This window comes from Equus asinus, chromosome 2 (genome assembly GCF_041296235.1).
Source record: "Equus asinus isolate D_3611 breed Donkey chromosome 2, EquAss-T2T_v2, whole genome shotgun sequence".
Taxonomy (NCBI): domain Eukaryota; kingdom Metazoa; phylum Chordata; class Mammalia; order Perissodactyla; family Equidae; genus Equus; species Equus asinus.
In genome coordinates this window covers 89,906,233-89,923,495 of record NC_091791.1, presented here as the reverse complement: position 1 = coordinate 89,923,495, position 17,263 = coordinate 89,906,233, and the positions used below count along the sequence as shown (strand labels likewise).

General features: G+C 39.1%; 1 protein-coding gene across 5 annotated transcripts in view; it reads left to right on the top strand.

The window, feature by feature from the left end:
* SHLD2 (shieldin complex subunit 2) overlaps positions 1–17,263 on the top strand; it is a 91,495-nt gene that overhangs the window by 20,740 nt on the left and 53,492 nt on the right. The window contains exon 1 of one of the 5 annotated variants that reach the window (XM_014841519.3): positions 1,291–6,189. The exons of the other annotated variants lie outside the window; for them this stretch is intronic. The gene's annotated coding sequence lies outside the window, so the exon portion shown is untranslated. Of the gene's footprint in view, positions 1–1,290; positions 6,190–17,263 lie in introns of those variants that run through there. 5 annotated transcript variants of the gene reach the window in all.

The window sequence follows — 17,263 nt, the reverse complement described above, 5'->3', positions numbered from 1 at the left end:
CCTAAGGAGGTAGTCTCAATTCTATAGCATGGATGAATTATGAAAATAGTTAGAAAAGAAAGGTCAGTTTTAAATTTGAACTGTTTCAGAGTTATGCTGACATCAGCTGCGTTTCTGACAAAGTGATGCTCTCGTGGCACAGGTTGTAGGGGAGTTAAAACCAGTTGCCTTCCGGCTTTCCAACTGACATAATACGCAAAACCTGAGCGGGCAAACACAGACCAATATATTAGATCACTTATTATTAATGTTAAACCAGCTTTGGTGCTGACTTCTCCTGTTGCTTTTGAAATTTCTCTGTTGACATTTAAAATCTGACAGCCCTTCAAACGCTTCATAGAACGCTTAATGGTTGCGATCATCCTCCAGAACACATGAAGTGTATTTTCTAAAGTGGTCTTCTCCATCTAGCAATATGTTCGAAGTTATGTATGTGGGACAGAACTGCTTATAGTTACACATTTACTACTGGAGGTTTGTTCAGTTTTCATGGCAGTGAACTTTTGGGGTTTATGAGCAGTATTTAACATATATAACCGAAGCATGAATAATCATTTAAAATAGAGCTAGCTATTAAAAAACGATCCATGGAGATTTTTCAGAGTCACAATGAGTTACTCCCTAAGCAAAAAGAAAATGAGTTTGATTTGAGCTGTATGTGGGTGCTCTCTAATACTCTATTCTAAGTGCCCCCTACAGCCCTGATACGTAGTAAGCACTCAGTAAATATTTACTGGTGGACTGAATTTGGTTTCCAATCCCAAATTTGTGCCTTGCAACTTCTGTAACCTTGGCCCTTCTTGAACCTTCTAAGCTTCAGGTTCCTCTTGTGTAAAAAAGGAAGTACCAATATTTACCTTCCAGGATTGTTCTGACAATTAAGTATTTATGCCTTTAAAACAGCCAGCACAGCAAGTGGCACATAGTAGGCACACAATGCTTTGCATGTCTCCCCAGATATCTCATGTCATTCTTTAGTGAGGTTCTTTTCAAGCTCTTTTTTTCCTTCCTATTATCTAAACATTTAGAAACTGTATTCAAGACAGAATATGAATGTTTGCCAATTAAGCTGAAAGTAAGTCGCTTTGCAGCTCACACTTGGAATGTTTTGGCAAAAACATGATTGTATGTCTGGCAGATTAGTTTGAATCCTGGCTTTGCAACATGTTCTGACCTTAGGCAAGTTACTTAACCTGTCTGTGAAGTATCATAAGGCTGAAATAAGTAATAATATTTCTGCATAAAACATCTAGTTCCATTGCTTGGTTTGCATAGGCCCAAAATGGGTACTATTTTAAGTTAACACTGCTATTGAATTGGATAATTTACGTAATTAATTCATGTATATGGAGAGCCTAGTCTACTCAAATCCTGTTCAGAGCAGGCAGCAGGGTTGTGAATAAACATTGGGCATATTGTTGCGTAGGTGCCTGAATTTGGCCCTGCCTAGAATCAGGTTCAGCAGAAGTGGTATCTTCTATTGTATTTGAAGTTAAATAAATTAACAGGCTGTTACTGCATTTCACGTGGCTTCTTTTTTTTTTTGTGACGTTGCCTTTCTCTATTGAATATCAATTAAAAACATTTTTTTTTGTGAGGAAGGTTCACTCTGAGCTAACATCTGTTGCCAATCTTCCTCTATTTTGTATGTGGGTCACTGCACAGCATGGCTGATGAGTGGTGTATTTCCGCACCTGGGATCTGAACTTGCACACCCGGGCCACCGATCAGAGCACACCAGACTTAGCCACTACGCTGTGGGGCTGGCCCTGAATATCAAAATTTTAAAAAATGGATGTCAGAGATAGGTTTATGAGTGCTAAAGCAGACCAGGTGACTTTTGCTATCTAAAAAGTTTTGCATCTTTTTCCTGATCTTGTTCATTAGAAATAAATGTATTCCTCTCCCGTACTAAATTCAATGTGTGATATGGGTAAGCCAAATTTAATAAAATATTCTGCCCATTTAAAAATTCACTTGAATTGTTTAGATATTATATAAAATTGATTCCTGCCCTGGCAGACTAAGCATTACAAAGCTGGTTCTAAGAGTTTTATGAGAATTCCTAACAAAGAGAAAAGCTTGAGGATAGCATTGGGCATTATAGAAAAGGTTTAGCTTTGAAAATGTTTATAGTGACTTTCTCGAATTAAAAATAAGGTTTTTAAAGGGGAACCCAAATAATCAACATTTGTTTTGGAAGTTACCTTTCTCTGGTAAAACATTAACATCAATTTTTGGTTATACAGGATTTCTTTTATTAATTGGGAATAATTTACATAACATAAAAGTTTCATCCGTGTTAAGGGTATTCACCATGTTGTGCAATCATCCCCTTTATCTAGTTCCAGAACTTTTTCATCACCCCCAAAGGAAACCCCGTACCTGTTAAGCAGCCACTCTCCAGTTCACGCTTTCCCCAGACCCTGGCAGCCACTAATCTGCTTATATCTCTGTGGATTTGCCTATTCTGCGTGTTTTGTATAAGTGGAACCATACAGTATATTGCCTTATGTGTCTGCCTTGTTTCACTTAGCAGGTTTTCAGGGTTTATCTATGTTGTGCCATGTGTCAGTACTTCATTCCTTTTTATGGCTGAATAATATTCCATTGTATGGACATACCACATTTTGTTTTTCCACTCATCAGCTGATGGACTTTTGGGTTGTTTCTACTTTTTGGCTATTGTGAATAATACTCCTGTGGACGTTGGTGAAAGTTTTTGTGTGGGTATGTGTCTTCAGCTCTCTCTGGTGTATACCTAGGATGGAATTACTGGGGCATATGGTAACTCTATGTGTAACTTTTTGAGGAACTGCCAAGCTGTTTTCAAAGCAGCTGCATGACGTTATGTAATTTTTAATGCTATCTCAGGTACTTGGAGGAAATGAAAGTTTATTAAAATGTTAACCTGAGAATATTAGTACTCATGCCAGCCCTTCAGGGAAGCCAGATGGAAACCTCAGTTTGCCTCATTTGCTTTTCAGAATGAAAACATGAAAATAGAAGCCTACACTCTATAAATAGTGTCAAATTTTTTATGCTCTCTTATTCCTCCGCCCACCTACTTCTCCTGAAAGTTTGGACTGTGCTTGGAATTGATGTTTACTGTCACATAGGACAGGTCTCTAAGAGTGACACATGCACGTTCCTGTGGTGCTTTTCCTTGTTGACTTTCATATTTTCTTATGTAGTTTACTAAAGCGGAAAAACCGAGCATTGCTCTTTCTACAGAAAACATTCTTAAATCAAAATTCAAAATAGATTTAATTAATTATGATTTAATTTTCTTGGGTGTAAAAGTATTTTCAAAAACATCTCATAAAGCCCTCACTTAAAAATCTTTGTATAAGGGATACTGTGTTAGAGTTAAGCTCTTTTTTAAAAAAAAATTTTATTTTTCCTTTTTCTCCCCAAAGCCACCTGGTATATAGTTGTCTATTTTTAGTTGTGGGTCCTTCTAGTTGGGGGATGTGGGACGCCACCTCAATGTGGCCTGATGAGTGGTGCCATGTCTGCGCCCAGGATTCGAACTGGTGAAACCCTGGGCCACTGAAGCAGAGCGCGCGAACTTAACCACTGGGCCACGGGGCCGGCCCCAGGAATTCTGTGTTAATGTGGCAGGTGGTAGAAAGGTGCTTTTGTCTTCTCCTCTGACACCACCCATAGCTCTGCTGCTGGTGCTCAGTAGTCATTGTCCACTATTCAACCTCCTACATTCCTTCTAACAAGTAGTTATACAGTCTTCATAAACATACATAAAACAAAATCCTTATAAAGAAATAAAGTGAATCGATTTCAATGGGGGTATAGAATTTCAAAGAAGAAAGGGTATTCAAGGAAATAATATTTATGGAGTAATTTCTAAAGCTAGATTGGAGTTTACACGCCTTTCATGCCTTGTCTCACTTAAGGTGACAATCCATCTGAATTTTGTGTTTGGAAGAAGAAATGTGATTATCAATCATTCTGTGAAGCTCTCTAGCCACATTCATCTTTATTCCTTTAAGGATGTATTCTGGAAATTGAGTTGTTTTCTTAAGAGTAATGAAAAATTAAGGGAGTTCTTTTTTAGGTGAATTTCTCTCAGGTTTTAAAATTGAAAGTCAGTACCATTGTGGACATCGAATACGTTGTTTACTAAGTTCTGTAATTTTAACCTACAATTTTCAGTTATTTTTGCAATTATCCTGGTGCCTAAAATAATTTATGTTATTGTATAGATAACTTTATCTACTTCACTTCTGGAATGTCTAAGTATAGGGAGTTGCATTTCAGCTAGAGAAATATTGTGTTTTAATCAGGATTTTTGTCTGAATATCGACTCTTTTAATAAGGTTTTTTTTTTTTTTTGCATTTTTTTGGGCCATACTATTAAGTTTGTAGTTGAAAACCTTCTGTACTAACTATAAGTAGTACAGAAACTGCAAATAAAAAATCTACCTCAAAAAATTAAAAATAAAACTACCATATGACCCAGTGATTCTGCTTTTGGGTATATATCTGGGGGTAATGAAATTACTATCTTGAAGAGAGACCTGCACCCCCACGTTCACTGCAGCGTTATTAACAATGACCAAGACATAGAAACAACCTAAGTGTCCATCGATGGACGAATGGATGAAGAAAATGTTGTGTATATATAATGGAATATTTTTCAGCCATAAAAAAAAGAAGGAAATCCTACCATTTACAACAACATGGATGGACCTTGAAGGTGCTATGCTAAGTTACATGTTCGACAGAGAAATACCGTCTGATCTCACTTATATGTGGAATCTAAAACAACTGAAGGCATAGAGATGGAGAACAGAATGGTGGTTGCCAGAGGCAGGCGTGTGGGATGGGGAAAAAGGGTGAAAGTAGTCAAAAGGTACAAGCTTCCAGTTTTAAGATAAATAAATTCTGGGTATGGAACGTACTATAGTTATTACATGGTTACTCTAATTAACAATACTGCATGTTTGAAAGTTGCTAAGAGAGTAGATCTTAAAAATTCTCATCACAAGAAAGAAAAAAAATTGTAACTATGTGAGGTGATGGATGTTAACCTAACTTATTGTGGTGATCGGTTTGCAATATTTACATATATCAAATCATGTTGTACTTTTTAAGATAATAGAATGTTATGTGTCAAATCTCAATAAAACTGGAGAAAAATCTTTCAAAATAAACTGTTGATGGCTCTATTTTTATCCAAGGTATTGGTAAAGGGAAAGAAATCAGGGAAATTTTTGAGGTCAAGTTTTCTATTATGAAAACACAAGTTAGTGATTTATACATACTGAGACACAGTATGAGGGATCTGTGACCACAATGTCATTTCTAGGAGGAATGGTTGTTAGATAGATGGAATCTCTGCCCACACTTTATGGTTCTTGGTGTTCAAGCTCTGTCTTGTTGCCAAGATAAAGGAAGATGTCCCTTCAGTTGGAAATTGTAATGCTTTTCTCCACAGGGAGAGTATGGTTCAAATAGTGCTCTTAGTTCTAGTTATTCATTCATTAAATAAATGTTCTAAACTCCTGATAGAGGGCAGATACTCTGTTGCATACTGTTTATGTTTATAAGGATGCAAAGATGAGTGAAACAAAGTGTGACACAATTCCTACCCTCAGTAAGAGCTATTGTTTGCTAGTTGTGGGAGCACAAAATGAGTGGCTGAAAGTCCCCTGACCTGGTTACATTTATCCCTGTCTTTTTCCATAGTTCTTGGGTACTTATGGATTAAATTGGCCTTTGCTTATTGCCCAGGATCTCAACTTCATTTCGCAATTTTGTTCCTTTGGAAAAATGTTTCTCAAGTTTTGTAACAAGGTGTAACTGAACTTGGAGAACACGATCTGTGCATAAATTGGAGGCTTTACCTATTTTGAAATGGAAAAATGCTTGGCTCAGCGTTCCTGAGTTAAGTGTCTAATTGGTACAAAGTTTTCCATTTTAATTGCTGACTTGCTTAGTGAGAGTGAATGGGTGGTCATTATCCACAGTGAAGTGTGAGACAAAGCATGGTGGCCTGAGGAGTTTTCCAGATTCAGTCAGTTCTGCAGTATGATACGCATCTTTATGAACAACTCTCATTAATTGTTGTTTCTGTTTCTCTTGGATAATGAGACCGTTTCTCTCCTTCCCTCTTTTTGAGGAGACGTAAGTGAAAGGGTCGGAGGCCTCGATGTTTGAGTAGACAAGGTAAGCATTCAAGTGAACTCTTCAGCATCATTGTGACAATTAAATGATTTGGTATCAAAAAGAATTTCAGTTATTTAAACAAAGAGTAAAGTATTAACCGTGTTAATAATATTTATATCCAACATTGCTGTAAGCATTTGGTGTTCATTGTCTCCTTTAAGCCTCACAAGGATCCTATAAGAGAGAGACTATTATACCCACTGTGCAGACTAGGGAACTGAAGCACAGAAACGTAAGGGTTTCTGCTCTTGATGTCATGCATTTGGCAAGAGTTATGGTAGCATGAAAGTAATGTTGCCTCTTTTTGCTCTTTTTCCCTCAATCTCATTCGTTTTTATTTTTTTACTTTTCAGGACAATTTTGTTAGACTTCTTTGTGTCCACAGGTCAGATTTAGTTGCTAAGGTGGGTTTTAGGTCCTTGAGAAGTCCTTAGGTACAGTAGTCCCCTCTTATCCACGGTTTTGTTGTCCATGGTTTCTGTTTCCTTTGGTCAACAACGGTCTGAAAATATTAAATGGAAAGTTCCAGAAGTAAACAATTTCTAAGCTTTAAACTGTAGGCCGTTCTGAATAGCTTGATGAAATCTTGCGCTGTCCTGCTCCCTCCTGCCTGGGATGTGAATCATCCCTTTGTCCAGGGTATCCATGCCTTGTGCCACCCGCCCCTTGGGTGCTTAGTAGCTGTCATCAGATCACTTGTCTCTGAATTGCAGTGCTTGGGTTCAGGTCACCCTTATTGTACTTATTAATGGTTCCCAAGCACAAGAGAAGTGATGCTGGCAAGTCGGATTTGCCAAAGAGAAGATATTGTTGTTAAACTCTTGCTGTGCCTAATTTATTAATTAAATTCTATTATAGGTACGTATATATAGGAAAAAGCAGAGTATATATAGAGTTTGGTACTATCTGGGGTTTCAGGAATCTACTGGGGGCCTTGAAACGTATTTCCCCCTGGATAAGGGGGGGCTACTGTACCTGTTTCTCCATCTTCCACATTTTTTAAATACTTTTTTCCAAGTTGTAAGGTTTAAGGAGTTAAGTAGTTTGTCAGGGATTGTTCAAACAGTCATTCTCAGTCCGCACCTTCATTTCCCCGTCTCAGAGGGGACCACTTTCAACTCTTAGCTGTTTGGTATTTACCTGTGGGTTTTTCAAGTAACGTTTTTGAAGTGATGTTATTTGAGTTTTCAGTTTGGGGACATAACTTGTTTATATGGCTTTCTCTGTCCTTATCGTTAACTCAGCTCAAAATTTTCTACCAATTGCCCCAATTTCCTGTTTTCTTTCGCATCCTTTATTCAGTCAACGTTGTCATCTTGAAGAGGTCCCTCCCAGGGCAGTGCTCCCGTGTGGAGTAGTTTCTGTCTTCTCCTAGCGCCCAGCTATCCCTCTAGGAATTCTCTTTTCTTTTCTCCTGTGTTGGGTCTTCTGTTCTTCTCTCCCATGACTTTCTCTTTCTTGGTTTGTTCCTACATTTTGCTGAAGAAAGGGTGAGCGGGAGGCAAATTATTTGATACTTTGCATTTCTGAAAATGCCTGTATTTTCCTCTCAACCTGGATGAATAGTTTGGCTGTGTATAATATTCAGATTGGGAATCTTCTTCCTTCAGAGTTTTGATGATTTTGTTCCGTTGTCTTCTCGCTCACACTGTGGCTGCTGGAAGTTCCAAAGCACTGATTCCTCATCTCTTGTAAGTTGCTTCTCCATCTATGGAAGCCTGGAGGATTTTTTCCTTTGTTTCCACTGTTTTGAAATTTCAAGAAGATGTGCTTATTATGAGTGTATTTTTTTAATCCAGTATGTGTGCGTTCTGTATTTTCAATTAGGAAACTCACATTGTTCATTCTGGCACATTTTCTTGAATTGTTTCATTGATTTTTGTTCTCTTTTCTCCTCTCGAGGCTCTACTGTACAGATGTTGAATTATCTTGACTGCACCTCCAATTTCCGTATTTTTTTCTTATCATCTACTTTATTCTTTACGCTTTCTGATAAATTTCCTTAAGTTTAATTTCCAAGGGCTGTTTTAAAAAGAATATTGTTTTTTTTCCTGTGAGGAAGATTGGCCCTGAGCTAACATCTGTTGCCAATCTTCCTCTTTTTTTTTTTCCTCCCCACAACCCCTCAGTGCATAGTTGTATATCCTACATATAGGTCATTCTAGTTCTTCTCTGTGGAATGCCTCAGCATGGCTTGATGAGCGGTGTGTAGGTAGTAGATCCGAAGCTGCGAACCCTGGGCTCCTGAAGCCGAGTGCGTGAACTTAACCACTGGGCCACAGGGCCTGCCCCTAAGAATCCTATTTTTATTTTTCGTAGATGGAATATCTACTCTTACCTCTCCAAGGATATTAATGATAGGGTTAGAATTTTTTTTCTTTAAAATTTTCTTCTCCCTACATTGTCTGTGTTTCCTTCAAGTTCTTTTTCTTTTCTTTCTCTATGTCTTTTGTTTTCTGGTTTTTGTGCCAGAGGCTTTCCTCAGATGAGTGGCAATCCTTAGCTGTCAGCAGGTGTGGCCCTAAGAGTTGGTTGGAAGCTCTGAGCACCATCTCTGGTACTTGCTGACTGTGAGTGAGTTCACCGTGGGGTCACTTGGCTTTGCCATTTGTTCGGGAGCCCTCGATATCTGCTTCTGATTCCTTTCCGCTTTCCCCAAAGAAGAGCCTTTCACTCTCCTGCCTGGTGAGCGAAGGTCTGTGCGCCAGTTCTCTGGGCATCAAGTGACAGGAGTGGCCTGAGGGTTCAGCGTTCGGTGTGTGTATGTCTTTACTTAACCCCTTTGCATTAAGTCCTTCTCCCCACAGTGTGCTTTGTGTCCCTGTGTTCAGAGATCCTCTTCAGAGGATAATCCCCTAGGATTCTGCCTTGGTGGAGGAGGCCTGGGAACCCTCCCACGTGGAATTTAGGATGGCATTAGGAGAGTAAGCCCTTTCTTACAGAGCTTTCAACCAAACCTTCTTATTCAGTGCTCCCTTCACCCCTATTTCTAGAGGTAGCACCTGTTACCAATTCCTGAGCCTTTTGAGAATTATGTGGACTAAGTCAGGTTGGTTTTCGGCTTTCCACATTCCCAATTTAGGATTCTTGGTTTTCTTGGATCTGCTGTTATTTACCATTGGTCCATCTGCTTTCCAGCCTTTGAACTTTGGTTCATGCCTTAAAAATACCTTATTAGCACAAATTTGGGAAGGAATGAAATTAAATATATATGTTCAACCGTCCATCTTTGCCCAGAACCTATTTCTAGATATTTTTTTTGTTGTTGAAGCATTTATTTATCTATTCATTTTTTTTATTGTGGTAAAATACACATAACATTTATTAACCACTTTGAAGTGTACGATTCACTGGCATTAAGTCCATTCACAGTGTTGTGCAACCGTCACCACTATCTAATTCCAGAACTTGTCTATCCCGCCTAAAAGAAACCCCATAACCATTAAGCAGTCATTCCCTGCTCCTCCTCTCCCCCAGCCCCTGGAAGCCAGGAATCTGCTTTCTGTCTCTCTGGATTTGCCAGATCTGGCAAGACTTTTTTTTTTTTTGAGGAAGATTAGCCCTGAGCTAACTACTGTCAATCCTCCTCTTTTTGCTGAGGAAGACTGGCCCTGAGTTAACATCCATGTCCATCTTCCTCTGTTTTATATGTGGGACGCCTGCCACAGCATGGCTTGCCAAGTGGTGCCACGTCCATAGAATGGCCCAAGGAAGAGGCATCTGCCATCAATGGCGGGAAAGGAGAGACCAGCCAAATTGTCAACAGACTTGTAATGGCCACCTGTGGGCTGGTGTGATGGGCTGGAACCCTAAGGAGCCTCAGTTCTTCTTGCACCAAAGAGCAAGTCTGCACCCACCCTCCAGCTCTTAACCATAGGTCTTCACTGAGTGCTCAGGGGTAGGAAGCCCCAAGCCCAGGCCCGCAAAGTAGAGCTGACAGGGGTCCCTCCCAGGGCACACGGAACTTCCCGCACATGCACAGCAGCCACCCTCAGAAGGCAGGGCCTTGAGGGCGGGAGAAGGAGTGGAGCAAGAGAGCTGAGAGCAACCCAACGGAGGGGCTCTGGGTCTCCCATGATGGAAGTTTGAAGGCAGGGAGAGAGCTGGAGACGTCCTCTACCCCACCCCACGCTCTGGCACTCTGTGCGTTCCATCCCTGGGGACTGAGACAGGCCGGGAGAGGTAAGAGTAAGCCCCCTAACCCATTTTAGGTCTTCACACCCTGTCGAGAAGCTGCCCTCCAAAAGGAAGGCTGGGGCGAGGGACCAGGGCTGAAAGAGATCACCTGAGCTGCAGAAAGCAAGCTCTGGGATGGGAAAGCAGAGGGAATTCTCTAGCAAAGGAAAAACCTGGCAGTCACGCTTAAAGCAGAGAGAGACCTCCCAGTTTTGTTTTTTAAATATACTTTATTTTTTGGAACAGTTTTAGATTTATAGAAAAATCTCCAAGATAGTTTGGAGAGTTCCCATGTACCCCACACCCAGTTTCCCCTATTATCCACACCTACAGTAGTATGGTATATTTGTTATAAGTAATGAGCCAATATTGATACGTTCTTTTTAACTGACGTCCATACTTTATTGACATGTCCTTTGTTTTTACCTAATGTCCTTTTTCTGTTCCCAGATCCCTTCCGGAGTCCCACATTACATTTGGTTGTTGTATCTTTTTAGGCTCCTTTTGGCTGCGGCCGGGCCTCAGACTTCCCTTGTTTTTGATGATTTTGACAGTTTTGAGGAGTATTGTTCAGGTATTTTATAGAATGTCCCTCTGTTGGTATTTGTCTCATGTTTCTCTCATGATTAGACTGGGGTTTTGGGTGTTTGGGAGGAAAACCACAGAGTTTAAGTGCCATTTTCATTACATCATACTGTCAACACGACCTATCGATGTTGATGTTGACCTTGATCACCTGGTCATCAAGGTCATGTTTGTCAAGTTTCTCCACTGTAAAGTTACTATTTTTTTTCTCTTTCCATACCATACTCCTTGCAGGGAAGTCACTTCTGCACAGCCCACACTTAAGAAGTGGCTAGTTATTTTCCCCTCCTCAAGGGTGGAGGATCTGCATAAATTATTTGGAATTGTCCTGTGCAAGAGATTTGTCTCTTCTCTCTCCTTTACTTATTTATTCAGTCATTTTTTATCTCAGTATGGACTCATGGATATTTACTTTATACTTGAGATTATAATCCAATTACTACTTTATTTGTTTTCTTGGTGAAATTGTTCCAGCTTTGGCCATTGGGAGCTCTTTCAGTTGCTCCTATGTCTCTTTGACATACCCCCACAGTGTGTGTGTGTGTCTGTGTGTGTGTGTGTGTTTGTGAGCACTTCCTTTCTTTTTGGCACTACGTGATGCTCCAGGTTCATCTTGTAGATTTTTTGCTGCAGTCCTAGAATCAGCCATTTCCCAAAGGAGCCTTGGTTCATTGTATTGGAGAATGGAGAAACCAAGATCTAGATGCTAGATGTGCTGGTTGCTACTGGGGTGTTGTTGCTTGTAGACTCTTTCGGCTGACAGAGGCCAGGAAATATACGTGCAGATACCAGTCTGTGTATACTCACATATCTATAAATGTATCTATATGCACCCGTCTATATCTGTATTAAACTAAATGTGAGTTCATACTGATGTATCCAGCTTGAATTCATTACCATGTAGATGGTTCTGACCTCCTCCCCTTGTTCATCTGTAAACTCTTACTTCAATAGTGAGAAAGCTGGCTGACATCATTGACTGTCTGTCTACTTAATTGTTCAGTTCCAGGATACGTGTAAAGTACTCCCATGGTTTTGAAAGCTGGGGCTTAGCTGTGAAGCACAGGCAGACCTCTGGAATCTTACCTGGGCTCAGATCCCAGACCCTGCTCAAGTGAAAATTCTGATCCCCTCCCTCTGAATATTTGAAGCCAGTGATGAACTGAATCAAACTAAAGCTGCCTCAAAGCCCAGACCCGGCTGAATTACAGGTGAGACTGACTCAGACCCCTTCCAGTGGCCTGACAGAAGGGTCATGTCTCTTTCCAAAATTACTTCAATCACTAATGTGTTTTGATGCAAAATGTCTGGCTTATAATAAAAAATTACAAGAAAATGTGACCAAACGTTAAGAAAGGAAACAGTCAGTAGAGAGAGACCCAGAAATAATCCAGATGGTGAAATTATCAGACATGGTTTTAAAGGTAACTATGAAAAAAAAATGCTACAGGATCTAGTGCAGGAAAAGATGGGGATTTTCAGCAGAGTGATGGAAACTATACCAGGGAACCAAATCAAAATTCTAGAAATGAAAAATACAATATTAGAAATGAAGAATGCATTACATGGGCGTAAGAGCTTCTCAACATATAAGAAGAAAGGATCTGTGAATGTGAAGACCTGTTGACAGAACATTTCCAGGCTGGTAAACAAGGAGGACCAGGAGTAGACGAGGGGTGGAGAAGAGCTCACAGATCTGGGAGATAATATCAGATAGTCTAACACATGTGTAATTGGAGTTTCAGAAAGAGAGAAGAGAATGTGGAAGAAGACATGTTTGAAGAGACAATGGTCAAGAATGTCTAAAGTTGGTGAAAGACATCAGCTCACAAATTCAAGAAGTTCAACGAGTAGATTAAATACAAAAAAACCCAAACAGGAACCAACCAATAAAAAAAAAATCCCAGACCAGAGCACATCATAATCAAACTGCTGAAAACTAAACAGCAGATCTTACAACCAACAGAAGAATAAAAGACACCTTAAATACATGAGAATAATAATAATATGAATTATGGCTAAATACTCCCCAGAAAAAATGGAGGCTTGAAGATGATGGAATGACATCCATAAAAGTGCTGAAAGAAAAAGAAACCTTTCAACCTAGAATTCTATATCCAGTGGAAGCAGCCCACAAAAATAAAGGAAAAACAAAGATATTTTCAGACAGATTAAAAAGTGAAACAATATTTTTTTAGCCAATTTGCACTGCCAAGAAATACTGAAAAATGTTTCGCAAGCTAAAGACAAAACAGACCAGATGGAACCTTGGGTCTGCAGAAAAGAGTGAAGAACACCAGGAATGATAAATATCTGCATAAATATAGAGAAAACTTTTTGTGTACCTTCACCTAAAATATACACACACAGACTGTTGACTGTTTAAAGCAAAAATGTTAATATATATGGGGTTTACACCATATATAGAAGTAGAGTATAAAACCATGAGAATTCGAAAGGAGGGAAATGGAATTATCCTGTCATAAGGTCCATACACTCTGAATTAGTATACTCTTATTTGAAGATAGATTGTAATAACTTCAGGTGCACATTTTAATCTCTAGAGCAACCACTAAAAAATAACACAAAGAGAGATGCTATAAAAACAGCACATCTGCCAATGCAGAATTAACCGCTATGAAAATTGTCCTCCTCCTGTAAACAACTAGAAAACAAGATAAAAGTATATGAAACAACTGTTTTCAGACATTGGCCGGATTGCAGTACAGAGTAGGGAAACCCGAGTAGAGCCTGGGAGAATCTGTAGAAGCTCAGGCAACTAGAACTTGTGGGCTAGAAACTGGAGCAGAGGGCACTGCAGTGAAATTTATAGAACTGAGAGATTGCTGGAGAGCTATAGGAGGGTCTTCTCGAATCCTTTGTTGAATATTCATCCACACATGCAAAGTATGCAACTCCACAGTGCTGGGGAAAGTCACGCTGGAAATCAGTAAGTTGAACAATTCCAGGGGCTCACACAGTGCTGGGAGTGGACTGTGTGTCTACTAGGTATAGTGGAGAGACTGTTTCTTACATGGGGCATTGGCTAGAGACCTTAGAGAGGGATTCAATTAGCCATAGACTAAAGGCCTCTCTAAACCCACCCTAACAACGCATAAAAGCAAGTTTTGAAAGTATCAAATTGATTGCAAGTAACTCAGCTGTGTGCCAAAACTAAGTCCAATACTCTTTAAAGGAATACAGTAAAAACCAGTACCCAGCAATTAAAATGTCCAGTATCAAATAAAAGATTACTAGGCATACAGATAAAACAGGAAAATGACCCATAACCAGGAGAAAAATCAATCTATTGAAAGAGACCTAAATCAGAAAAATTCCTGATGATAGAATTATCAGACAAGGATGTTAAAACAACTATTATAAATGTGCTCCATATATTCAAGGAGGTACAAGAAAACATGAGCGTGATAAGGATAGAAATAAGTGGTAGAAAAAAAGACTCAAATGGAACATCTAGAGATGAAAAATACAATATACAAAATAAAAAAAAAACAACATTGGATGGGATTAACAGCAGATTAGAAACTGCAGAAGAAAACATGATTGGACTTTTAGAAACAGCAATAGGAGCTATCCAAAGGGAAGTGCAAAGAGAAAAAAAGACTGAAACAAAATTAACAGAACATCAGTAACCTGTGGGACAATATCAAGTTGTCTAATAAATGTATAATTGGAGTCCCGGAAAAGAAGGAGCGGGTGAGCAGAAAAATTATTTGAAGAAATCGTGAATAAAAAATTTCCAAATCTGAAGAAAACCACAAACCGTCAGATCCAAGGATCTCAGTGAGCCCTAAGCAGAATAAACATAAATAAAATCATACCTGGGTCCATTGTAATCAGATTGCTGAAACTCAGTGATAAAGAAATTCTTAAAAGTAGTCGGAGGGAAGAAAGATGCATTACTTAAAGAGGAACAAAAGCAAGATTTAAAATTATACAAGCCAGAAGACAACGGAGCAAACTCTTCAAAGTCCTGGAAGAAAAACAAGAGCTGTCACCTTAGAGTTCTATTCTTAGTAAAAATATCTTTAAGGAATAAAGACTTCTTTCAGACTAATGAAGATGAGGGAATTTATTACCAGCAGATCTGCACTGCATAAAATGGTAAAGAAAGTTCTTCAGTCAGAAGGAAAATGGTACCAGAAGGAAACTTGAATGTGTACATAGAGTTCCAGAAGTAGCAACTATATGGGTATATATTAAAGAGATTTTCATTATTTTTAAGCTCTTTAAAGGATAATTAATTGTATAAATTAAAAATAGTCACAGCATACTTTGCAGTTTATAACGTATAAATAAAATGTATGACAAAAATAGCACAGAGATTAGGAGGAGGGAAATGGAAGAATGCTGTTGTAAGGTTCTTAGACTAGGTTAAGTGGTATATTATTTGAAGATTGTGTTAAGTTAAAGATGTACATTGAAAATCCTATAGCAGTGGCTAAAAAATAATACAAAGAAGAAATGATACGAATAATAATGCAGTTAAAATAGTATTTGGAGGGAAACTTATTGCATTGAATGCTTATATTAGAAAAGAAGAAAGGTCTCTGGTCTAGACCAGAGATCAGCAAGCTTCTTTTGCGGGTCACGTCCAGCCCATCACCTGTTCTTGTGTGGCCTGTGACCTGGGGATGGTTTTTACATATTAAAATCGCTGAAGAGGAATCAAAAGGAGACTCATCTTTTATGATATGTGAAAGTAATAGGAAATTCAAATTTCAGTGATCATAGAGTTTTATTGGAACATAGCCATGCTCATTTGTATATGTTATCTGTGACTGCTTTCCTGCTACATCCACAGTGTAGACTACTTGTGACAGACTGCATGGCCTGCAAAGCCTAAAATATTTGCTTTCTGACCTGTTATAGAAAACATTTGCCAACCTCCCCTATGGGTCCTACAGAGTTTAAAGCAATAATATAGGTATATATTTCTCTTTCACCGCTTCTATTCAGCATTGAACTAGTGGTCCTAGAAAGTATAATAAGCCAAGAAAAAGAAAATAGTTAAGCATAAAAATTAGAAGAGAAGCAAACCTTTTATTTACGTGTGATGTGATGGTACACATAGGAAACCCTATGGAATCTACAAAAACAATTTTAATAAGTGAATTTAGCAAAATCAGTATGCAAATATCATTTGTAGTTCTGTATACCAGCAATGAACAATTTGAAAATGGAAATAAAATCTATCATTTCCAATAGCATGAAAAAAATACCAACTGCTTATGAATAAATCTAACTAAGGATATGCTCTTAACACAGAATGGTAGAAAACGTTGTTCATGTAAGTTAAAAAAAAAAGACCTAAGTAAATGGTGATATTCCATATTCGTGGATTGGAAGACTCAGCATTGTTAAGGTGGAATTCTGGATTCAATGCAATCTTCATTTACATCCTAGTAGGCTTTGTTTGAAGGAATAGGATAAGCTGATTCTATAAATTTATCGAAATGCAAAAGACTAAGAATAGCCAAAAGAATTTTGAAAAAGACAGAGTTGGAGGCCTTTTGGTTGCTGATGTCAGGATTTTCCTTAAAGCTACAGTAATCAAGACAGTGGTGTTGGTGTCAGGATAGACACGTAGATCAATGATAACGTAACAGAGATCTGGGAAATAGACTCTTACCTTTTCCCACCAAAGTGCCATGTCAATCCAATGGGAGAAGGACAGACAAATAATGCTTTAACTTGATATCTGTGTGGAAAACAATGAGCCACCACCTCAATTCACTCCAAAACCAGAAACTAACTTGCAATGAATCTTATATCTAAAACGTAAAAGCAAAACCTATACAACTTATGTATCATCTCCAGCTTCATAACAAATTTCCTAATACCAAGTGGCTTGAAGCAAGAACTATCTGTTACATTACAGTGACTCAGTGTCAGGAACTCAGGAGGATCTCAGCTGGGTAATTCTGGCACAGTCTCTCGTGAGGTCGTCGTCAAGATGTTAAACATGAGTGCAGTCACCTGAGGCCTTGACTGGGCTGGAGAATCCTCTTCTGAGAGAACTCGTTTCCCATGGCTGTTGGCCAGAGGTCTCAGTGCTTCACCAGCCGTTGGCAGGAGACTAAGTTCTTCACCACCTGAGCGTGTCCGTGGGGCTGCTTGAGTGGCCTCATAACAAGGCAGCTGGCATCCCTCAGAGCAAGTGATCCAAGAGTGAGCACAAAGAGGAAGTGGCATTGCCTTTTGTGACAAAGTCTTGGGAGTCACGTGCCACCACTGCCACCATATTCTGTTCATCACTCCAGCCCAGCTGGAGCTCATTCGTTGCTGGTGG